The sequence below is a fragment of the Dipodomys merriami genome, unplaced genomic scaffold, assembly GCF_024711535.1.
Source record: "Dipodomys merriami isolate MVZ:Mamm:240054 unplaced genomic scaffold, mDipMer1.0.p SCAF_7, whole genome shotgun sequence".
NCBI lineage: Eukaryota > Metazoa > Chordata > Mammalia > Rodentia > Heteromyidae > Dipodomys > Dipodomys merriami.
Window position 1 is genome coordinate 69,053,315 of NW_027206290.1, and position 25,109 is coordinate 69,078,423.

General features: G+C 42.6%; 1 pseudogene; it reads right to left on the bottom strand.

Moving 5' to 3' along the window:
- Positions 1–7,430: 7,430 nt before the first annotated feature.
- LOC138817125 (small ribosomal subunit protein uS8-like) lies at positions 7,431–7,838 on the bottom strand (annotated as a pseudogene).
- Positions 7,839–25,109: the final 17,271 nt, after the last annotated feature.

Genomic DNA, 25,109 nt, shown 5'->3' on the forward strand with positions numbered 1-25,109 from the left:
TGGGTTGTCTTTGAATGGTGATCCTCAGACCTCAGCCTCCTGAGAAGCTAGGATTACAGGTATGAGCCACCAGCCCCTGTGTAATTCATCGTTTGCCAGCCCAGTTTAGCTAAGGAATTCAGTACATGAAAATCTGGGAAAAAGAAAAGAAAAAGAAAATAAATAACCAACTCTTAGGTTAGAGGCATGACTAAGTTGGTAGAACCCCAACCAATGAGTGAAAACATTAGATACTAAATTCAAGTTCTGATCTTGGCGAAAGAAAGAAAGAAAGAAAGAAAGAAAGAAAGAAAGAAAGAAAGAAAGAAAGAAAGAAAGAAAGAAAGAAAGAAAGAAAGAAAGAAGGAAAGAAAGAAGGAAAGAAAGAAAGAAAGAAAGAACCAAAAAGAGCAAAAAATCAAAAGAAAATCTGGAGTCAGAGAAGGCTAGCAATTTCACCTCCCTGCCGCCCCCTTTGGTATTTCTAGTGGCCAGTATGGGTACTGACCAACATAGAGGCTCAGTACATGTTCGTTGAGTAACGTTTGTGGAAGATAGCACTTGGCATTACCAACTTTTGAGTGTAGAGTGATTCCCAGAATCTTACCATGCACTGCTGTGATTTCTTGATCATGGTTGATTGATCTAGATGTAACAATAGAACCAAGTCTACCAATCAGATACTCTAATTGTTTTTAACTTTTTCTAAGATTCAGATATTAAAGATGTTTGGTTCTGTAATTAATTGTTCATGTCTTGGGTTCATTGGCTTCCTGAATTTGGAGTGTTCTTAGGATTAGCTCTCTTTTCTTTTGGGGGATACTGGTCTTGAGGCTCTGTTTCTGAGCATTTTTGCTCAAGGCTAGTACTCTACCACTTGAGCCACAGCTCTACTTCTGGCTTTTTTGGACAGTTAATTGGAGATAAGAATCTCATGGACTTTTCTGTCCAGGTTGGCTCTGAACTGTAATCCTTTCAACTGTGATCCAGTATTTGCTGGTTATTTTTAAGATAGGGTCTTGTGAACTTCTTTTACCTGGGCTGGCCTCAAACCCTGTACCTTCCGTTCTCAGCCTCCTGAATAGCCAGAACTTGTACAGGTGTGAACCAATGTTACCTGGGCTGAGTATCTTAAGATAGCATCTCTGCTTAGCATCATCATGCTTAGTTGGCAACCAGTAAGAGTATTAAGCCTGACAGTAAAAAGAGAAGCCTCTTTAGGGCTTCTATCCTGGCTCTCTGGGGTCTCTATGCTGGGTTCTCTGGGCCTCCATCTTGGGCCCTCCATCCTGCCTGTCTTGTCCCTCCATTTTGGCTCTCAGGTCCTCTCAAGCTTTCATCCTGGTTTCTCTGGGGCCTCCATCCTGGCTATCTTGGCCTCATTCTTTTTTTTTTTTTTTTGGGTCCAGTCGTGGTGCCTGAACTCTGGGTGCTGTCCCTCAGCTCTTCAGCTCAAGGCTAGCGCTCTACCACTTGAGCCACAGCGCCACTTCCGGCTTTTTTCTTTTTGCTTATGTGGTGCTGAGGAATCGAACCCAGGGCCTCTTGCATGCAAGGCAAGCGCTCTAACACTGAGCCACCTTCCCAGCCCCCTTGGCCTCATTCTTGGGCTTCCATTCTAGCTCTTTTGCATCTTTATATTGGGCTTTCTGGGGCCTCCATCCTTTTGCCTCATCCTAGCCTCTCTCTGTCTTGTATACTGGTTTGGTGGCTTATACATACATACATATACACACATATATATATGTATATATATTATATATACACTCACACATTTATGTTTCTATATAAATATAAAGCCTATATATAAAATATATTGCATGGGCTGGGAAGGTGGCTCAGTGGTAGAGCACTTGCCTTGCATGCATGAGGCCCTGGGTTCGATTCCTCAGCACCACATAAGCAAAAAAGAAAAAAGCCGGAGTGGCACTGTGGCTCAAGTGGTAGAGCGCTAGCTTTGAGCTGAAGAGCTGAGGGACAGCACCCAGGCCCAGAGTTCAGGCCCCATGACCGGACCCCCCCCCCCAAAAAATATATATTGCACATCCATAACAATATATATTTGTAATATCCAATATATCTTAATTTTCAAATAATATATATATATATATATATATATATATATATATATATATATTTTGTTGTTATTGTTTTTGGTCTTGGGCCTGAACTCTGGGCCTGGACATTGTCCCTCAGCTCTTTAGCTCAAGGCTAGTGCGCTACCACTTGAGCCACAGTGCCATTTCCGGCTTTTTCTGCTTATGTGGTACTGAGGAATTGAACCCAGGGCCTCATGCATTCAAGGCAAGCACTCTACCTCTGAGCCACCTTCTCAGCCTCAAATATTCTTCTTATTTTTTGGTCAATCGTGGGGCTTGAACCCTGGGCTTGGGCGCTGACCCTGTGCTCTTTCAGCTCAAGGTGAGCACTCTACCGCTTGAACCACAGCACCACTTCTGGTTTTCTGGTGGTTTATTGGAGATAAGAGTCTCACGGACTTTCCTGCCCTAGCTGGCTTTGAACAGTGATCCTCAGATCTCAGCTTCCTGAGTAGCTAGGATTACAGGTGTGAGCCACTGGCGCCCAGCTTCAAGTATTATTTAACAATACATATTTATAATATAACATAATACATTATGTATAGTACTTTTTAATTTTTATTTTTTTGTCAGTTGTGGAGCTTGAAATCGGCTTGAGCAATATCCCTCAGCTCTTCAGCTCAAGGCAAGCGCTGTACCACTAGAGCCACAGTGCTACTTCCGGTTTTCTGGTGGTTTATTGGAGATAAGAGTCTCAAAGACTTTCTTGCCCAGGTTGGCTTTGAACTGCGATCCTCAGATCTCAGCCTCCTGAGTAGCTAGGATTACAGGTGTGAGCCACTGGCACCTGGCTTTTGTACTTTTTTTTTTTTTTTGGCCAGTCTTGGGGCTTGAATTCAGGGCCTAAGTACTGTCCCTGGGCTTCTTTTGCTCAAGGCTAGCAGTCTACCACTTGAGCCACAATGCCACTTCCTGTTTTTTCTGTTTATGTGGTACTGAGGAATTGAACCCAGGGCTTCATGCATGCAAGGCAAGCACTCTACCACTAAGAAAGTTCCCCAGTCCTGTATGTACTTCAATTATATTCATTCTTTATCAATTTCAGTTTTCTCCATTTTCCTTCCTTCTGCTTCTCCAGTGCCAGGATTTGAGCTTTTATTTTTTTGCTGGTCCTGGGGCTTGAACTCAGGATCTTGGGACCTGGGCACTGTCTCTGAGCTTTTCTAACTGGAGAGAGAGTCTCACAGACTTTCCTGCTGGGGTGGACTTTGAACTGAAATCCTTAGATCTCAGCCTCCTGAGTAGCTAGGATTATGAGCGTGAGCTACCAACACCCAGCTTCTTATTGCTTTTGTTTCCATTTTATTAATTCCTGCCCTGATCTTTATTATTTCTTTCTACCTAATAATTTTGGGTTTGTCTTTTTATTGTTTTTCTAAATGCTTGAGGTGAATCTTTCTCAATTTATTTAACTGAGGTCTCTGATTTCTTAACATAGGCATTCACAGCTAGCACCACCTTTTCTGTGTCCCAAAATTGTATTTTCATTTTTTGTTTGAGTCTAGGAATTTTAAAATTTGATTCCTTATTTCTTCGACTAGTTATTGATTAGTCAGCAGTCTATTGTTCAGCCTCCATGTGTTTGAATATTTTCTATGGTTTCTTCTGCTGTTGCTTTCAAGTTTTATTCCATTTGGGTCTAGAAAGATACAGCAACTCATTTCTATCTCAATGTATTTGTTAAGATTAGATTGCTGTCCTAAAATCTGATCTGATTTGGAAGAAGTTCAATGGCTTCTGAGAAGATTGTGCATGCTGTGGCGATTGGGTTGAATATTCTACAGGCATTTATTAAGTCCATTTGATCTGTTTTGTAATTTAATTCTGAAGTTTCTTTGTTGGTCTTTTTTGGTATGGATAACTTATCTACTGGTGAAGTTTGGTTTTGGACTTGCCATTATTATTGTGTGGGGATCAATCTGTGCTTTATGTCTGGTAGTGTTGATTTTATGAAATTAAGTATAACAACAGTCTGTGCATATATGTTTATAATTTTTTCACATTCTTCTTTTTTGTTTTTTTTTTGGCTGGTCCTAGGACTTGATCTTCTGGGTCTAGGTGCTGTCCCTTAGGCTCTGTGTGCTCAAGGCTAGTGCTCTACCATTTGAGCCACAGTGCCAGTTCTGAATTTTTCTAATTAGTTTATTAGAGATAAGAGTCTCATGGAATTTTCTGCCTAGAAACTGTGATTCTCGGATCTCAGCCTCCTGTGTAGCTAAGACTACAGGTGTGAGCCTCTTGGGCCCAGCTTGTTTCACATTTTTAATAGTCTGTTCCTTTTCATCAGTATGAAGTGACTTTCTTTGTCTTCTGAGCAATTTTGATTTGAAATCTGCTTTGTCATATATGAGTGAACATACTTCAGCCTGCCTTTGGCTTGCATTTGCATATAGAATCTTTTTCTATCCTTTTTTACTTTTTAACATCTGCTGATCTTGGGGCTTGAATTCAGGGCTTAGATGCTTTTCTGAGCTTTTTCTATTCAAAGCTTGTGTTCTGCCACTTGAACCAATGCTCCACTTCTGGCTTTTTTTTTTTTTTTTGCCAGTCCTGAGGCTTGAACTGTGGGGCCTGGGCACTGAACTTGAGCTTCTTTTGCTCAAAGCTAGCACTTTACAACTTGAGACACAGCGCCATTTCCAGCTTTTTCTGCTTATGTGGTACTGAGGAATTGAACCCAGGGCTTCATGCATGCTAGGCAAGCACTCTACCACTAAGCCACATTCCCAGTCCCACTTCTGGCTTTTTGTTGGTTAATTGGAGATAAGCATCTCATAGACTTTCCTGCCCGGGCTGGCTTTGAACCACAATCCTCAGATCTCAGCTTCCTGAGTAGCTAGGATTACAAGCATAAGCCACTGGTACCCTGCTTCAATTTTTAAAATTTGACTTATTAACTTTTCATTTCTAGAATTTCAATTTTTTTCTTTTCTTCTGTCTCTTTATTAGTTGCTATTTCATATCCTGTATTGTCTTCCTTAGTTCTTTTGGCAACTTGTTACTTATATTCTTTGAAATTCATTCATCTGTTCTCTTGGAATTCATTGAGAAGTTTATATATGCCCTCTATGTTTTTGTTTAATTGTTAGACTCATTAGCATAAGTTTTTTGGCTGTTTGGGTTTTAAAACTCTTTATTATCCAAAAGATTGTTGACTTTTTGGAGGTTCATTCTAAATTATTTTAAAATTTCTTCTTTTTCTGCATTAGGATTTATATAATGAAGCCAAGCCGTTGGTTGGGAGAGTGTGTGTGTGTGTGTGTGTGTGTGTGTGTGTGTGTGTGTGTGTGCGCGCGCGCGTGTATGTGTTTATATGTACCAGTCCTTTTGACTTTAACTCAGGGCCTGGGCATTGTCCTTGAGGTTTTTTTGTTTGAGGTCAGCCACAGCTCCACATCTGGTTTTTAGGTGGTAAATTGGACATAAGAGTTGAGTTTCATAGATTTTCTTGCCTGGGCTGGATTAGAACCATGGTCTTTAGATCTCAGCTTCCTGAGTAGCTAGTGTTTCTTAGTTTTAGTCACCAATAGTCTTTCCATTAACATGTTCTTGATGTTCAGGTAGGACTCTGTAGTCACAGAGTTGTGTAATTTTTCACCACTGGACTGGGTGACAGTTCAGTAGTCCAACTTTTCTGTAATGCAAGTTTGGACGCCAGGCCAGATCCCTGGCATCAACTGCTATGGAGGAAGGCTACCTGGAGTCTCTGGTAGTTGTTTATGGTTGGTGTTATATGTTAAATGTCCTGCTTTGGGGTCATTTGTTCACATCTGTGCTATTTTCACCTTACAAGCTACCTTTGTCTGTGTGCTGGGAGCTTTGACTTGGCTGCTTTGAAGTCTGCGGGTCATGCAGGTTTCCACTTGCTGCTTGGGCCCTCTGTTTATGCCCCTTGGGCACATGCAATACTAGGGATATCTCCCAAATGCTTCTGATGGCAGGGGGATATGGAATCCTGCACTGGTAGCGGAGAACTGAGGGGCTGAGTTTCTCTGCCTGCAGGTCTCAGTGCTTTTAGTCTCTGCCCAGCACTGTATCCCCCACGGGAATGATGGAGGATGTTATCCGATCTCTAGGCCCTGTGGTTCAGAACTCAGCTACTCAAGCACCACGGGCCACTCATCACCATTCCTTTTGCTGCCCAGGCTCCCAGCAGATGAAATGTCTGTGAATAGTTCAGACCCTCTTCCTCTCCATAACCACTTTTTTGTGGCTGTCTACAACCTAGCCACGATGACAAGGCATCTCAACAATCTCCTAGTCATGATTAAGCCATGGTTTTCCTGTTCCCAGAGTTGCTCAGTCTTGAACTCTGGAAGCCATTACCTACAGCCAGCCGACAACTCCTGGAGCCGGAGTATTTCATCAGCCACAGACTTTGTGCTCTAGTTTACTTTTATACACAAGCAATGGAGTTTTCTCTAGCTAGCGAGAACTGGGCCACCAAGCGCTATGCCCTTTGTTTCTCAAGTTCCCAGCAACTACTGCAGGCAGTAGCAGGTCTGTTAGACGCCCCCTTTCTCCCTACCACCACCTTTCATGGCTGTCTTCCTTCCAGATGCTATGTTCCCAGATTTCCTGGGCTGTGATTCCTTACTGCTTTCAGGTCCCTAGAGTAGCTCAGTCTCAAACCCTGCCTGGCAGCTGAGCCCCACGAACTCCTGGAACCTAAGCATCCTACAAGCCTTAGAATCTATGTTCTGTTGCAGAAAGAGTTCTTAGATGATACAGTTCTCTCATTGGGCGGGCAGGGCCATCCAACACTTTACTTCCTTAGTTCCTGGCTGATCGAACTTCTCACATCAGACTCTCTCCCTCTTCATAACCACCTCTGTGGCCATCTTTCTTCCAGTTTCTGCAGTGTTCTAAGGTGTTTTGAGCTGTGATTGTTCTTTGGTTTCAAGTCAAGACCAGACTGGCCTTAAACATGGGCCCTCTTTCAAGATGGTATCTTGTCATAGCTTTCCAAAATACTTAGTATGAAAAAATGTCTTTCTTGCCTGATTCTAAGTCTATCATGTTGGGAGAGTCACTGTTCTACCAAAACTCTGCACTGAGCTTATGGCTTTCATCTAGGGGTGAATAATTTGTCACCAAGGCCAACTAGCTTACCTTGTAGTGGAGATGTTGACTTCTCTCTCCACCAAGAAACCCAAAGTTATAGTGGAAAGTTCATGCCTCATTTACTCTGTCCCCTTTCTGCTTCTCTGTGATTTCAGCTGTCCAGTGACTCTTCTGTGAATTACGGTGCTCTTCCTCTCTTTTTCCTCCACTCCTCCTCCTCCTTCTCTTCGTTGTCCTCCTCCTCCTCCTCCTCCTCTTCTTCTTTCAAAGTCCACCGAGGCATTTTATTTATATGCATGTGTTAATCCCTAGAAAAATAATCCCAGGATTTTTCCCTCCTGTGTGTTTCTGTCTTGCTTCTTCGTGGTGCGTGCTGCCAGCTGAGGTGGTCAGAATGATGAAGCCAACTGATGGGATGAGAGCAGATTATTCTGCCATTTTTCAAGGTCTTCGAGCTGCACATCAAATCGGGGGCTGATTACACTTGTTTAACCTGCCTGTGAGATTCACAACTATTTTCCCAGCTCTGTGGCCATCAATGATTTCAAACTCACCACGATAGCCATGCTTCATCATCGCAGTGAGAAACTGGATGATAACTTCAGAGCACGGCCTGATGAGCACCTGGTGCTTGCCTCTCTTCTCAGCATCGCTGATGCTCTTGAGGGCATCAGCCAGGACGTTCATGCGCACCATGATGGCAGCACAGAAAGATGGTGAAAAGAGTCTTTCTCCCTTCTGAGTGTATAGTCTCCCCTGTTATTCTGAACCTTCTCACTTAGAGTCAGACAGAGAAAGGTTCTACTCCACCATAATCACTCACTTAAAATGCTTAAGTGTTTTACAATTTGTGTCATCCTGAGGAACTGTAAATTAATTTGGACCTTATTATTCTATAGTGCACTGGAGAGAGCAGCAGGAGCCACACTAGCCACACTTCCCTGGAGCTTGTCAGAAATGCAGGTTGCATGCCAACCCATCCCACAATAAATGAATGAAGTCCACATGTGAGGAAGAGGGCTCAGTGATAGAACGCATGCCTTGTATGCACAAGGCCTTGGATTTATTCCTCAGCACTGGAAAAAATCTGTTTTTTTAGGACTATCCAAGGTGGTTTGTTTCTCCTTTTATACTTGATGTATTAGCAGTGTGTTTATTGTCTAAACACATGGGCAGTTTTCATCCAAGTCTTTGTTGCTGATTTTTAGGTAATTACTACTTAGTGAAATGAGAATAATGTTTATATGGTGATTTTTGATATTCAGCAAAACTGCTTTATTGATCTTTTTTCTAGTTTACTTTTTTTTATTTTGTCAGTCATGGGGCTTGAACTCTGGGCCTGGGCGCTGTCCCTGCACTCTTCAGCTCAAGGCGAATGTTCTACTGCTTGAGCCACAGCGCCACTTCTGCTTTCTAGTGATTTATTGGAGATAAGAATTTCACGGACTTTCCTGCCCAGGCTGGCTTTGAACCGTGATCCTCAGATCTCAGCCTCCTGAGTAGCTAGGATTACAGGCGTGAGCCACTGGCACCTGGCTTAGTTTACTTTTTAAATACTAACAAAATCCTATTTACTTCTCATGCACATATGTATACATGATGGAATAGTTATACTGAGCTAATTAACATATTGTATTCCCTTGTGTATTTATCATTTGTGGTGCTTACACTTTAAAAATCAACTCCTAGTGATTTTTCAAGAATATAATGGGTTATAATTAACTGTGACCATTAGGATGTACAATAGATTTCTTTTTTTTTTTTTTTTTTTTTTTGTCGGTCGTGGGACTTGAACTCTGGGCCTGGGCACTGTCCCTCAGCTCTTCAGCTCAAGGCGAACGCTCTACCATTTGAGCTACAGCGCCACTTCCGGTTTTCTGGTGGTTTATTGGAGATAGGAGTCTCACGGTCTCTCCTGCCCGGGCTGGCTTTGAACCGCGATCCTCAGATCTCAGCCTCCTGAGTAGCTAGGATTACAGGTGTGAGTCACCAGCACCCGGCTTTACAATAGATTTCTTGAACTCATTCATCGTACTAAAATTTTGTTTCCTTGACTCAAACTTCACCCAGACCTACCACTGTGGCACATGCAAACTATCCTTTCACTCTTTGTTTTAAGATTTTCTTTTTGCCAGTGCTGGGGCCTGAACTCAGGGCCTGAGCACTGTCCCTGAGCTTCTTTTGCTCAAGGCTAGCACTCTACCACTTCAGCCACAGCATTATCTCTGACTTTTTCTCTTTATGTGGTACTGAGGAATGGAACCCAGGGCTTCGTGCATGCTAGGCAAGCACTCTACTACTATGCCACATTTTCAGCCCAGTTTCAAGATTTTCTGAAAACTTTCCCTACTGTATTCATGTTTCTGGTGGGGAAATCACAAATTTGAAATCTCTCCTCCTGTGAACTCAGGGCTACATCCTTGGTAGGGAAGTTCCTGCCTCTTGAGCCATACCTCTGGTTCTAGAACAGTTATATTCTTAACCAAGTGCTCACAGTCCTCAATAGATGAAGAGCTGCTATCAGAACATACTAATGAAAGTGTAGATAAGGAAAAGGTATTGTTAAGGACAGCTGACTTGAGTCTTGAATAGCTGGAGATTTTCTACTAGAGATTAAGACTTTCCAAATTGCATTGGGAATGGAGGAAGAGGTCACTCCTGTCTTTGAGCCTTGCAAGAGCGGAGGGTGAGCAGCTGCCCATGAGAACAGAGTTGAAGTGGTACCATCGTAAAGGAGAACTGATTGCTGGGAGAAATGGGGAGACTGGATGAAGAGGTTTTGGTTTTTGGAATTTGTTTGCCTTCCTTTGGGATTTCAAGTAGGGACATTGAGAGGGAGGGAGCAACGCTGTGGGAGGCCAGTCTTGGTTTGTCTGAGGAGTTACACACAGATTACTTCTAGTACTTCCACAAAGAACCAGCATTAATTGTGTGAACTCCTTGCTGAAGTTCATTCAAGCAGCTTTCCATCCAGATCTGAGGGCACAAGAGGACCCAGGTTTGTCAAGGCTATGGGAGGCCACCACCTCCTCTCGACCTGCAATTCCTAAGCCTCCTCACTTCCACTGGCTGAAAGACACAGTAAATTGATTGTCTGCTTCCTCATAAGAGATTTCCTCTAGCCTTTCTCTACTGAGTTTCTGCAAGATAACGAAATCCTCTATCATTGTATTGTTACAATGGATTAGGATCTCCTCTGAGCATCTTGAGTGGTGTTAGTTCTGTTCCCGTGTAGGAGAATGGAGAAAATGGCCATACAGGTTATTTTCTATGTTCTGCAGCTCAGATGAGACACCATTTGAGAAAGAACTCCTGCAACACGATCTCATATCATATCTAAAGAAGGCCCAATCTACAGATGGCTTCCTACAAGGCATGTCTGAGGATGAGATTTAAGAGTCACAAATTGCCTCACCCTATCTCTACCCCAACCACAGTGCAGTTCTTTCAGGATAGAAAGATACAAGTTTGCCGGGCACCGGTGGCTCATGCCTGTAATCTTAGCTACTCAGAAGGCTGAGATCTGAGGATCTCAGTTCAAAGCCAGCCCGGGCAGGAAAGTCTGTGAGACTCTTATCTCCAATAAACCACTAGAAAACTGGAATGGGTGCTGTGGCTCAAGAGGTAGAGCACTCGCTTTGAGCTGAAGAGCTGAGGGACAGTGCCCAAGCCCAGAGTTCAAGCCCCACGACCGACCAAAAAAAAAAAAAAAGATACAAGTTTATCTTTAGAGGTTTCATATGGCGGTGGAAGCATTTGTGAGAGAAAAAGGAAAGGAATCAGATTTTCATTAGGAAGAATGGAGCCAATCCTGCTTATACTGCAGATGAGTAACAAGAGTATCCGAAAGTCATTACACGTCTTCTGAGCCTTAGTTCTGTAATTTATTTTGTTTTATTTTTATTTTATTTATTTATTTATTTATTTATTTATTTATTGTCTGTCGTGGGGCTTGAACTCTGGGCCTGGGCGCTGTCCCTCAGCTCTTCAGCTCAAGGCCAGCGCTCTACCACTTGAGCTACAGCGCCACTTCCGGTTTTCTGGTGGTTTATTGGAGATAAGAGTCTCACGGTCTCTCCTGCCCGGGCTGGCTTTGAACTGCGATCCTCAGATCTCAGCCTCCTGAGTAGCTAGGATTACAGGCGTGAGCCACCAGCCCCTGGCTTAGTTCTGTAATTTAAAATAATGTTTGAGCCGGGCGCTGGTGGCTCATGCCTGTAATCCTAGCTACTCAGGAGGCTGAGATCTGAGAATCAAGGTTCAAAGCCAGCCTGGGCAGGAAAGTCCATGAGACTCTTATTTTTTGTGTGTGTCCGGTCATGGGGCCTGAACTCTGGGCCTGGGCACTGTCCCTCAGCTCTTCAGCTCAAGGCTAGCGCTCTACCACTTGAGCCACAGCACCACTTCTGGCTTTTTTCTTTTTGCTTATGTGGCGCTAAGGAATCAAACCCAGGGCCTCATGCATGCAAGGCAAGCGCTCTACCACTGAGCCACCTTCCCAGCCCCTCCGTGATACTCTTATCTCAATAAACCACTAGAAAAAAACCGGAAGTGGCGCTGTGGCTCAAGCGGTGGAGCGCTCCCCTTGAGCTGAAGAGCGCAGGGACAGCACCCAAGCCCAGAGTTCAAGCCCCACAACTGACCAAAAAAAAAAAAAAAAAAAGAAAAGAAAAAAATAATGTTTGGAGGGTAAAAGGAAAGGAAGGAGAGGGAAAAAGAATGATGGAGGATGAGTAATATTCAAATACTTTGCATTTATTTATTTATTTATTTTTATTTATTTATTTTTATTTTTTGCCAGTTGTGGGGCCTGAACTCTGGGCCTAGGTGCTGTCCCTCAGCTCTTCAGCTCAAGGCTAGCACTCTATCACTTGAGCCACAGCGCCACTTCCAGCTTTTTTTCTTTCTGTTTATGTGGTGCTGAGGAATTGAACCCAGGGCCTCATGCATGCAAGGCAAGCGCTCTACCACTGAGCCCCTTCCCAGCCCTACTTTACATTTATATATGAAGATGGCATAAGGAAGCTTACTGAAAGCTGTTGAACAATAAGAGGTAGGGTTCAGGGAGAGAGAGAACAATAGGAGGTTTGATTCTGACTACATTTATCATATATGCAATATGTCAGACTTTTTGGTTTAATACATGTCATAAGTGTCATGAAGTATACATTATGTGAAACTCCTTGGTTTAATATATGCTAAATAAATGAATGATTGGAAAGTAAAACAGGTTTTGGTGAAGAGTGGGTATCAGCAGGGAGTGGGGAGGATGAATAGAGAGGTGAATGAAGCTAAACAGAGTACTTCATTTGTTTGTATGAAAACAAGGGGGGGTCAGGGAGTATGGGAGGGCAGGGATGGGAAGGGGAAACAAAGGAGGAGGCAACAATGCTTGATAAGAAATGTACTCATTGGGGCTGGGAATGTGGCTCAGTGGTAGAGCGCTTGCCTTGCATGCATGAGGCCCTGGGTTTGATTCCTCAGCACCACATAAGCAAAAAGAAAAAAGCCAGAAGTGGCGCTGTGGCTCAAGTGGTAGAGCGCTAGCCTTGAGCTGAAGAGCTGAGGGACAGCACCTAGGCCCAGAGTTCAGGCCCCATGACTGGACCAAAAAAAAAAAAAAAAAAAAGAAAGAAAGAAATGTACTCATTATCTTGCCCATGTAATTGTAACCCCTCTGTACAGTATTTTCACAATAAAAAAACTTACTACTACTAATAAAAAAAAGTAAACAGAACAATGGAACCTGCTAAAATGGTTTTAAGAAGGGGAAGGATAAGGGTGAGTAATAGAGAGGGTGAGATTGATGGTCCATTGTACGCATGCATGTCTGGAAATGTTACAATGAGATCTCCTATATACAACTATGCATACTAATTAAAAACAAACAAACAAACTGGGTGCCAGTGCCTTACTCCTGTTATCCTAGCTACTCAGAAGGCAGAGATCTGAGGGTCATGGTTCAAAGCCAGCCCAGAGTCCATGAAACTCTTATCTCCAATTAAACACCAAAAAAATCTGAAAGTAGATTGTGGCTCAAGTAATAGAGCACTAGCCTTAAACTAAAAGGCCCAGGAACAGTGCCCAGGCCCTGAGTTCAAGCCTCAGACTGACATACATACACACATACAAGATTTAATAAAAATGTTGGCAGTGACATCATGTCCCCAGTGTTGTAATAGGTTGACACCCTGTCCTTAGATGTGATAACTTGGCACACTGGTTGCTGTCCACGGGCCTGAGCTCACCTCTGATACTATCACCTTCCTCCTCCGTTCCCTCCCCTTCCTTTGTCCCTATAGTTACAGCCATGAAACAAAGAGTGACTGTCCTAGCAGAGGGAGACTAAATGACAAAAGGCCTCAGGAGATGGAGTTAGGGCCGCTTCTTCATCTGACTCTAGAGTAAGTTCAGTAGTCATCGTGGTCAGAGTAGACAGTATAAGGAACCCATTAGAGAGCTCCTAATAACCCTTGTGGCTGGAGAGACAGATCTCAAACTCGTTGTTTCTGTGCCTTATCTCTTTTGGTAGGGTTCACATCTGGCACAGCACGATCTGTGTGCACTCATGTCCCAACACTTCTGCCACTGCCCAGATTGCAAAGGTTTAGGTGAGACTTCCCCTACCTTCCTGCTGAGCTAGTGTAGTGTACCTTAACTGTGTGATTGTGTGGTGGGAGTAAAGGGTGTTTTCCTGCACACTCCAGAAGAGAAAAAAAATACATGTAAGTGTGAGAAACAAGATAGATGCATTTGTAAAACAAAACAAAAGAAAAATTATCCATGGCAAAGTAAGCAATGTAATATAATAACACTTCTATTATTTTGGGACAGTGGACAATGAACTTTAGTATTGGTACAGCAAACCTGGAAGAAATAGAACATTTTACATTGTGCAATTCCAAACCAGTTAGAGTCTGGCTATCTAGCCGCACAATTATTTATTCATTTGGATTCTTGACATACTTTGCTATAAAATTCATATTGGGCCGGGCACCAGTGGCTCACACCTGTAATCCTAACTACTCAGGAGGCTGAGATCTGAGGATCGTGGTTCAAAGCCAGCCCAGGCAGGAACATCTGTGAGACTCTTGTCTCCAATTGACCACTAGAAAACTGGAAGTGGTGCTGTGTTTCAAGTGGTAGAATGCTCATCTTGAGCTGAAGAGTTGAGGGACAGCACCCAGGCAGAGTTCAAGCCCCATGACTGACAAAACAAACAGACAAAGAAACCAGAAAAACCACAAAACAAATTTGTTGGATTCTTGGATATACCCAATGGAAATCGCTGTTTTCTTTCTTGGTTGCTGTTTGACAAGATTAGTTACTCAACTGGGTGCTAGTGGCTCATACCTGTAATCCTAGTTACACATGAGGCTGAGATCTGAGGATCACAGTTTGAAGCTAGCCTGGGCAGAAAAGTCCCAATGAGACTCTTACCTCCAGTAAAATACCCAGAAAAAGTCGGAAGTGGCACTGTGGTGTAAGTGGTAGAGTGCTAGTCTTGAGCACAAACAGGTTCAGGGACAGCGGCCAAGCTCTGAATTCAAGAATCAGGACTGTAAAAAAAAAAAGTTACTCTTAGGTCTTTTGCTGCCCATCATCTTTGTAATAAATGCTTTGTTTTAGTTGCTTAGCACTTTCAAACAACTTCCAAGTATTGGTAGCATTGTATGTCCAGGGAAGAGATATTATTCCCATGTGCTAAGGATTTGTTCCCGTTCTGTAAGCTGTCTCTCTCTTCAATTTCTTGTCCTTCCTTCCTTCCTTCCTTGCTTGCTTGCTTGCTTGCTTCCTTCCTTCCTTCCTTTCCTTCTCTTCCCTTTCTCTTCTTTCCCTTTCCTTTTTTCCCTTCCTCCCTCCCCTCCCCCCCCTCCCCTCCCTCCCCTTCCTCCCTTCCCTCCCTTCCTCACTTCCTTCCTTCCTTCCTTCCTTCCTTCCTTCCTTCCTTCCTTCCTTCCTTCCTTCCTTCCTTCCTTCCTTCCTTTTCTCTTTTCTTTTTTTTCTGTCCTGGGGTTTGAACTCAGGGCCTGGGTGCTATTTCTGACCCTCTTTGTGCTCAAGGCTAGCACTCTGCCACTTGAGCCACAGCACCACTGTAGCTTTTTCTGAGTAGTTTATTGGAGATAAAAGTCTCACAGATTTTTTTCTGCCCTGGCTGGCTTTAAACTGTGATCCTCAGGTCTCAGCCTCCTGAGTAGTTAGGATGACAGGTATGAACCACAAGTGCCTGGCTTCTCTCTTCAATTTCTTTCTTAAATGTTTCATAGTTTTGGTTGTGGAGGTCTTTTGCCACCTTAGCTATTTCTAGATTATTAGTTTATTTTTTTGAGGCTATTGTGAATGGGATATGTTATCAGCTAGTGCTCTCTCACTGAGCCACAGTTTCACTTCTGGCTTTTGGTATAGTGAATAGGAGAAAATGGTCTTACAGGCTTCCCTGCCTGGAATGGCTTTGAACTAGCATCTTCAGATCTCAGTCTCTCAAGTAGCTAGGATTACAGGCATGGGCCACTGACACTTGGCAGTCCCCTTTATCATTTTATTGAATATATTTCCTATGCCTTTAGCTCACACCCCCCTCATCTTCTCTGCCCATCACTCATAGGTTTGGTCTTTTACTTATGCCCCAGAGGTCTTGCATGTTCCCTTTGTACTTCTTTATTTTCACCTAAACGTTCTGATATATCGACTTGGTATTTGAGCCAGATATTCTGTCTTAATTTGATACGGTACTGGAGAGGCTTTCAAGTGATTTTTTTTTTTTTGTTGATTATGGGGTTTGAACTCAATTCCCAGACCCTGAGTTCAAGCCCCAAGTGCCTTCAAGTGAATTTTGAGCCTTTAAGTGAATTTTAAAATTTGAATTATTGGTATGTTCATTTCCATTATTTCGACATGATTTTCCCCCCAGGATTGCTCTATATTTATTGAATTCCTCTTCTCTATCCTACATTGTCTTTATTTCTTTCAGATGTTTCATGTATGTTTGTATGTATGTATGTATGTATGTATGTATGTTGGTAGGTATGTATTTTTGTGTTGGTTCTAGGGTTTGAGCTCAGGGTCTGAACATTGTTTCTTAGCTCTATCTATCTATCTATCTATCTATCTATCTATCTATCTATCTATCTATCTATCTACCTATCTATCTATCTACCTATCTACCTATCTACCTATCTATCGTGATGGTCCTGGGGCTTGAACTTATGGTCTGGGCAGTATCCCTGAGCTTTTTGGCTCAAGGCTAGGGCTCTACCATTTGAATGATAGCTCTACTTCTGGTTAATTGGAGATAAAAGTCTTATGGCAGAAGTGGCACTATTGCTGAAGTGGTAGAGTGCTCATCTTGAGCAAAAGAAGCTCAGGGACAGCACTCATGCCCAGAGTTCAAGCCACAGGACCGGCAAAAAAAAAAAAAGAAAAGTCAAGTCTTGCATACTTTCCTTGAAGCCAGCCTGGGCTGGCTTCAAACTGTGATAGTCAGATTTCAGCCTCATTAGTAGCTAGGATTATAGAAATGGCTAACAGCACCCAGCTTGGACCTTAGATTCTTTTTCTTTCTCAAGGCTCTCAAGTACTCTACCACTTGAGCCACACTTCTGGCTTTTTGGTGGTTAATTGGAGATGAGTCTCAGGGATTTTCCTGCCTGGGCTGGCTTTGCGTGGCCATCCTCAGATCTCAGCTTCCTAGGTAGTTAGGATTACAGGCATGAGCCACTTGGACCCAGCTCAGCTGTTTTATTCTATTAATTCTGAGTTCACTTGTTTATTTATTTACTGTTTGAATTAATATAGGTGTTTATACATGTTTCTTTAATCAATCATTCTATCACAATTATTGTTTTAAAGTATTTCTGCTCCTTTGGTGCTCAAGGTTAACACTCTAGTTTGAGTGCTCTACTCTTGAGCCACAGCCCCACTTGCAACTTTTTGCTGTTTACTTGGAGATAAGAGTCTCAGGGACTTTCCTGCCCTGGCTGGTTTCAAAACTTAATCCTCAGATCTCAGTCTTCTGAGTAGCCAGGATTACTGGTATGAGCCACTGGTACCTAGTCTAGCTTTTATGATTATGATTATGATGATTATTTTGGTCAGTCATGGGACTTGAACTCATGGTCTGAGAACTATCCCTGAACTCTTGCTCAAATCTAGTGCTTTACCACTTTGAGCCACAGTGCCCCTTTAGGTTTTCTGGTGGTTAATTGAAGATAAGAATTTCAACAGATTTTCTTGCCCGGGCTGGCTTTAAACCATGATCCTTAGATCCTAGTCTCCTGAGTAACTAAGATTACAGGCATGAACCACCAGCACTGGTCTTAGATTTTATTATTAAAGAAGCCTTTTGCCAGTATTAAATGCGGCATATATTGTAGGTAATATTATTAAAGAAATAAAAGAAATTACTATGACAGAGAACTAGATATTCAAACTTAAATCGATTTTATTTTCTAAGCAGATAATACAAACAGTTGTGGAATAGGCATTCTAAGTCTGGTTGAGCAACCAACTTTTATCTATACTAATTAGATGCCCACCATTATTTTAAGTATTGGCAAGAAATATAAAAGTAATAAATTTATGGTGAGAGAGATATGAAAACTAGAATATGATTAGTAATACAAGTACAAAAGGAGATGGAGAAATATAAGGCCATTGGATAATGGGTACTAAAACACAATTAGATGGAAGCAAGGAGATCTAATGTTCTGTAGCACAGATGGGTGACCACACCTCACAATAACATATTGTACATTTTATAATGTGCTCTGAGGAGGTGCTCTGAGCTCCAGTGCACAAAGTTCTTACAAGGACATGGAAACATTAACTAGTCTGATTTTTATCAGTACATGTGATGAGTGATTATGCTGTACCCCATAAATACTTAGAATTAAACAGCAATAATAATACAAATATAAGTGGAAAGAGCTGTGGGGACTCAGGACAGGAACTGGCTGTATCAGAGGACTTAGGGAAACTTCAGAACCTTGAAACACAAGAAAACTGGGGCGGGGGGTATATTGGTATTTGAACACAATCACATAATTTGTTTGGAACCTGTTGCTGCCTGCAACCAGGGACAGTTTGATGGGATACTGGGGCCGAAGAAATGAGAGGGGGGGGGAGGGAGAGAGGGAGAGAGGGAGAAAGGGAGAGAGAGACAGAGACAGAGACAGAGACAGAGACAGAGACAGAGAGACAGAGGATAGAAAAGAACAGGGGGTGCCAAGGAATCCACAGTCACTGGCTTCTGAACCTTGAGTTGACTCAAGCATGCTTATTTATTTGGTTCAGTACAGGGCAGGTAACTACAGGTACATGCAGAAAATAGCATATCAATCTGTCTTGTGGTTACAAGACATGAGGTATAAGTTGTATACATAGTGATAATTGACTTCCTTATCATTGGGAGCAGAAAGGAGCAATAAACATTTAACTATAACACAGACATTCATCTTATTTCCAAGGTATCAAGCTTTTAATGTCCAAAGCGCTTTAAGTTAAAACATACTTACATAGTACCTTCTATATCTCTCTTTCCTTGACTGTTTGACCTTTTAGGGTCTAGTTCTCAACACTTAGAAAAGTGCTGTCAAGATGGCCTTCCAACCTCTTAACCCTTTCCTGGTCTCACAGCTCGGCTCCAGAACTCCCTACAGGAACCCAGGATGCACAGGAGTTTCCAGAACCTTCCATAATAGTACCTCTAGCAGGGAACTGATCTTTTCCAGTACATGACACTTTTTGTGAGGTACTTCATTTCCAAACATTACAAGAAGTCTTGTAGGTGTTAATGTAGGTACGCTGAAAAGATCTGAGTATCCTGGATATGAAGAAAATGACTGTGAAATAATTGGTTTCAAGAAGCTAAAATACAACTTTATCTAGAAACTTGAATCCTAATAGGCAAGTTCTGTACATCAAAAAATACCCAAAGGTTCAAGGAAGAGAGAAAGATGAGATCAGACATCCCTCAATGATGGCATAATCAATATGTAATTTGGTTTGGTCACAAAGTAGGTGACTGGGAGATTCTTTTGCTCTCTCCTGACAAAATCAAGGATAAGCTTTTATGGCTTTCAGTTCTAGATGTCAACAGGCTGGGCTTCTAAGCCCAGAGGCTTTTAGTTTTAACCTCTGAAAACTACCGGCTTAAAGGTTTAAAGCTTTCTGGCTCATTGCCCAAGGCTGTGTCAGCCCCCCCGCAGGCAGAACCATAGCTCCTGAGCTGTACTTTTATCTCACAGTGGCTCCCTCAAACTCTGGTGATCATCATCTGTTGTCCTTTATAGTCTTGGTTCTTCCTTAGCCTCCTGTCTTCCTTAATCCCAACATCTTTGTTGGCTCTCACCTCAAAACTCTGTCTCCCTAGATTCTTTTTTTTTTTGTTGGTCATGGAGCTTGAACTCTGGGTCTGGGTGCTGTCCCTCAGCGCTTCAGCTCAAGGACAGCACTCTACCACTTGAGCCATAGCTCCCACTTCTGGTATTTCTGTTCGTGTGGTGCTGAGGAATTGAACCCAGGGCCTCATGCATGCGGAGGCAAGCACTCTGCCACTGAGCCACCTTCCCAGCCCCCTCCCTAGATTCTTAAAGTCTTTTCCTCAGTGAGTTTCTGGAATTATTGAACTAAGGAAGCACTTTGGGAATTGGGGGCCTTAGCTTCTAGTGACTCCTGGGAACTCTACAGATCCCTTTGCTGCTGCTTCTGTCGCCAGGGCTAGAAAGCATTGGGGTTTCATCTGATTTTTTTCTGCAGGTTGATAAACCTACTGTGCCCATGATAAATACAACAAGTAGGTAAAAAGACTATTTGGGAAAAGCTGTTGTGACACAATGGGGTAGCACATAAGAAGGAAGCCCCTCCCATACTAATTCAAAAAGTAAAAAACAAGCATTACATAACTGGAGAAGGGACATGGCACACCTGTGGTTGGGTTGAATGTCCCTCCAGTAAAAACACAACTTTGAGTTCCACAGTCACAGGCCTTGCGTAAGGAACAACCACAAACCTCATATAGCCTTCTTCCTGACCAATCACAAGCTTTTTGTTAAGTTATGGTTAAGTTATTGGTCCTTTTCCGGACCTAATGGAAGACTGCAATTCCAAGGTCTGGAACAAGGAAGGGAAGGTCTTCATGAGTAGCTTCAGGTGAAGTCACCAGGAGGTTCAGCAGGCTTGTCATGGCTAAGAGATCGTTTTTTTTCCAGAACTGGTGCAGATTGGAGCGCTTATGATGGGAACAAGGCCACCAGAGGCAGAGCTTGTGGCCAGTGGCTGAGGTTACAGTATTCCTTGCAGCTGGAGTGCAGCTTCCTTAAAGTATCTGTGAGGTGTTTATCAGGATAGTCCACCAATTGGAAAAAGACAGGCTGGTCATCAACAGTTCCCAGTTCAATGCAGCAGGGCATAAGGAAGATATGACGACTATCAGTCAAAGAGCCAGATTGGCTTGGCCTCCAATAGCTTATTTGAAGGAAAAGTCAATATTAAAGAGTGCTTACAAAAAAGACCCATCATTGTGTGTGTGTGTGTGTGTGTGTGTGTGTGTGTGTGTGTGTGTGTGTGTGTGTGTGTGTGTGTGTTGTCGGTAGAGGAGCTTGAACTCTGAGCAAAAAGGAGCTCAGAGACAATGCTCAGGCCCTGAGTTCAAGTCCCACGACAACAAAAGAGGATGCAGCTCTAAATTGTATGAATGGTGACACGTGAATGTTCTTGGAAGTTACAGAGCTGAGAAAAGGCTGACTCTTGAATATGGAGTAGAGTCTGACCTTTGCCAGGGTTCTCTGTGTAGGGCATAAGCCATAGTCTATAACCAGGAACCAAGGCCTTTCTTCTCTATTGTCATATGTCTTCTAATGTTCTCAGAGCCAAGCAGGCAATAGCCAGGAGCTGGGGCTTTTATTTTCCATAATTTGGGATGATTTCCTAGGAGGAGTCTCTGATTTCCTGTTACCTATGTAACATTCACTTTGGGACCACAAGAGGTCATAACTTCTGAGGAAGTGCCACCTCTTCCACTTTCCCTCAGAAACTAACCTTGGATCAGTCCTGTTTCCTATGGACAGATGGGGCACAACCCAAAAGGTGTCTCAAAAATACCACAGGTTACTGCAAGAAGAAATGCAAATCGGGAAGTCTCTTACTTTGAATGCAAACAAGAAAAAGCATTTTGTATTAATGAAGAGGAAAGGAAATCACTCAAGTACAACCAAGGCAAATTCAATGTTGTACTCAGTAATGGTACAATGTAACTGACTCTGTGACAGCATTGCCAAACTCTCTTTGATATCATGTGTGTGAACCAAGCCCTTGTTTCCTTGGGCTCCTTATCCTCAACTAGAATTGCTATGGAACCTAATGGCCCACACCTGGGGCTTTTATCTACTTCCACATGTGAACCTGATTCACTACCTAATAAAGGTCTATGCATCTGCCTGTATTTACACCAGGATGTACTCGCTCTTTTTGAAACACTTCCCACATCAGTGGATAGCTGCCACATTCCAGATATCACCCTGGTAAAATAGGAGATGCAGAGGGTAAATGAGGAGGTTGTGAGAGATAGAATTTTTTTTTGGTCAGTCGTGGGTCTTGAACTCTGGGCCTGGGCGCTGTCCTTGCGCTCTTCAGCTCAAGGCGAGCGCTCTCTCTACCGCTTGAGTCACAGCGCTACTTCCGGTTTTCGAGTGGTTTATTGGAAATAAGAGTCTTACAGACTTTCCTGCCCCGGCTAGCTTTGAACCTTGATCCTCAGATCTCAGCCTCCTGAGTAGCTAGGATTAGTGGTGTGAGCCACCAGCGCCTGGCTTGAGAGAGAATTTTTGGTGCTTTTTTTTTTTTTTCATTTGTTTTGAAATGGAATTTTTTATGTCCAGGAAGATATATCTGTCTCATTTCTTTTTGTCTTTCTCTTGTCTGTCTTTCTCTGCCTCTCCCTCTTTACTGTCTTCTCTGAATATAAAGCATTTTGCTGGTAAGCAAGAGGGAGGAAAGATATTTGAATCTTACCTTACCCTTTATTGGTGGGAGGGTAGCTGGGGTAGACAGTAAAGATAGTAGGTGATAGTTCCAATACATCATTTGAAACTACTTATGTGGGTGTGTCCTCTTGCAACTTCTAGTTGACACAATTTTCAGAAAAATTTTACTGTTAGGTATCTGGAAGCATTCATTTTTCTATTTGTCTCCAACAGTATGGCCTTTAAAGATAGAAATGAGGTGATATATTTAAGAAGCTCCTCATCAGCTTGATGAAGTGGTTTATTAGATCAGGGGATGTATTTCCAATGGGAGTCCTATGGTACCATTAATGAAGGTTGCTTTACTCATCACACATGTCAGAAATAATTTATGACCTAATATTTACTCATACAGGTAATGTTATCTTAAATCTGTTGTGATTGTTGTGGTAATGCGACATAAAACACAATCCTGGAAGATGAATAGGAAATGTAGATGGAGAAGACACTTGTCATGTAAATCACACTCAAAAGTTCTGTCTGTAAACATTAGGAGAAAAGACGTTATCTGTGTCTTGTCTCACAAGTCAAGTCAGAAATAAAATATACCATGATTCTTCAATACTGATCGATTTCTATGGGTTGTATATTTCATTCAAACTCTAAAGAGGATCACAGAACCAAAAAAATCCCACAAAAATCTTCAAAGGCCCATGTTAGAGACCTTTGATAATGCTTGTCTCCATGATAGCTAATGGTCACCCTGTTAGTGGAATCCTATTCATCCTGATCTTCCCAGCTCACCGCTGGTACATAGAGCTCACATCAGACTTCCCCAGAGTTTACCTTTGAATGTTCTTGTTTTCATCCAAACAAAGTGCTCACGGAATTTCCTGAGAAGTCCTGTCCTTCTCAGATTCCCTCCCTTGTGGATTGCATTGTGGTCACTCAAATTGTCAAACCTCTAATACTTCCTGTGGCAAGTCTACATATATCACAAAGAAGCTCATTAATCCAAACTCAGAATTTTCCCTGAGTACTCATTTCACCTCTCTCTTCTCTCCTGAATTACATACCCATTTCTCTGAGTTTCTTATTCTAATATTTCATAATATAGTTTCTTGTCTTTGAAGTCTTCGGGATTGAACTGAGGGTTAAGAAAATCTTTTGTATTCAGAGAGAAAGATCTACACATACAGTTAGTTGAGATATCCAGACATATGTCTCTTGTTAGACATGAAACATTTCTTTTTAGGGCTAGGAAGGTGGCTCAGTGGTAGAGTGCTTGCCTTGCATGCATGAGGCCCTAGGTTTGATTCCTGAGTACTACATAAGCAGAAAAAGCCGTAAGTGGTGCTGTGGGTCAAGTGGTAGAGTGCTAGCCTTCAGCTGAAGAGCTGAGGGACAGCACCCAGGCCCAGAGTTCAGGCCCCACGACCGGACCCCCCAAAAAAAAAGAAAGAAAAAAAAATCTTTTCAGCCAGGCACTGGTGGCTCACACCAGTAATCCTACCTACTCAGGAGGCTGAGATCTGGGGATCGTGGTTCATAGCCAGCCTGGGCAGTCTATGAGACTCTTATCTCCAATTAGCCACCAGAAAAACCAGAAGTGGCACTGTGGCTCAAGTGGTAGAGTGCTTGCCTTGACCTGAAATACTCAGGAACAATGCCCAGGCTCAGAGTTCAAGCCCCATGATAGAAAAAAAAAATATTTTTTTAAAAAGAGAAGAAAGCCCTACAAATTCTGTGAAATATCACCTTGCATAGAAAGTAGAGGAGTTAGCTTCCACCTCTCACTGTCTGCTCAGTGACCCTCTATATCCACTATTATTTCAAGGCTGATACCTTGAATGTGATAGCTAGCCATTCAAGCTTCAAGTGTCCCAAAATGAGTGAGTACACCTTTACACAGAGACAAATGCATAGGACTTTATTATGAGGGGAAATCAAGTTCATGTGAGAAAGTAGATAAATTTCTAGGTGTGGGCCATTAGGTTCCACTGTACTTCTGGCTTAGGATAAGTGGAGTCCAAGGAAAGAGTACTTGATTTATGCACTGCTTCTTTAATAGGGTGGAGTGGGGGTAATTATCATAGTAAATGCTTTCTGAGACTTGTCAACAGAAGAAAGGAATGGCCAATCAGGTTCCTGATATCTTTTCTCTTTCTCTTTTCTTTTCTTTTCTTTTTTTTTTTTTGGTGGGTCGTTGGGCTTGAACTCTGGGCTTGGGCACTGTCCCTTAGCTCTTCAGCTCAAGGCAAGTGCTCTACCGCTTGAGCCATGTGCCACTTCCGGTTTTCTAGTGGTTTATTGGAGGTAAGAGTCTCACAGAGTTTCTTGCCTAGGCTAGCTTTGAACCTTGATCATCAGATTTCAGCCTCCTGAGTAGCTAGGATTACAGGTGTGAGCCACCAGCTCCCGGCCTTTTCTCTTTCTTTAACATAACATGACTGCCCATGTGGACATTTCATTTTGTATATTTCTCCTAGTTTTCATTTCTTTATGAAGTAGCCAGTGATATTCCTGAAGCACTTTTGGGTCGTGACTTGTCTGTACATAGGAAACAATAAGGAACCTAGGTTAGTTTCTGAGGGAGAGTGGAAGAGGTGTGTAGTTTCTCAGAAGTTATGGCCTCTTGTGTGAACATGACACAGATAACAGGGAATCCAGAGCTCCCTCCTAGGAAATAAGCTCAACTATGGAAAGTCAGGACTCCAGGTTCAGAAGTAGAGATGTGGCTCAAATGGTGAAGAGCTAGTCTTGTGACCAACAACAAAAAAGCCAAACAAATTGTGAGCCCTGAGTTCAGGACCCAGTACTATCATAAAAACAAACCAGGATCCTGGCTAATGCCCAGCTGACTCTAAGAGCATTAGAATGTATGTGATCAAAGAGAAGAGAGATCTTGTTTTCTGGTTGTGGACTGTGCTCTATGTCCTACTTCTAGGCCCTGGTAAAGGTGATTTTCTGCTCCAGACTCCAAAGTCAGCTTTTCCTCAGCCTT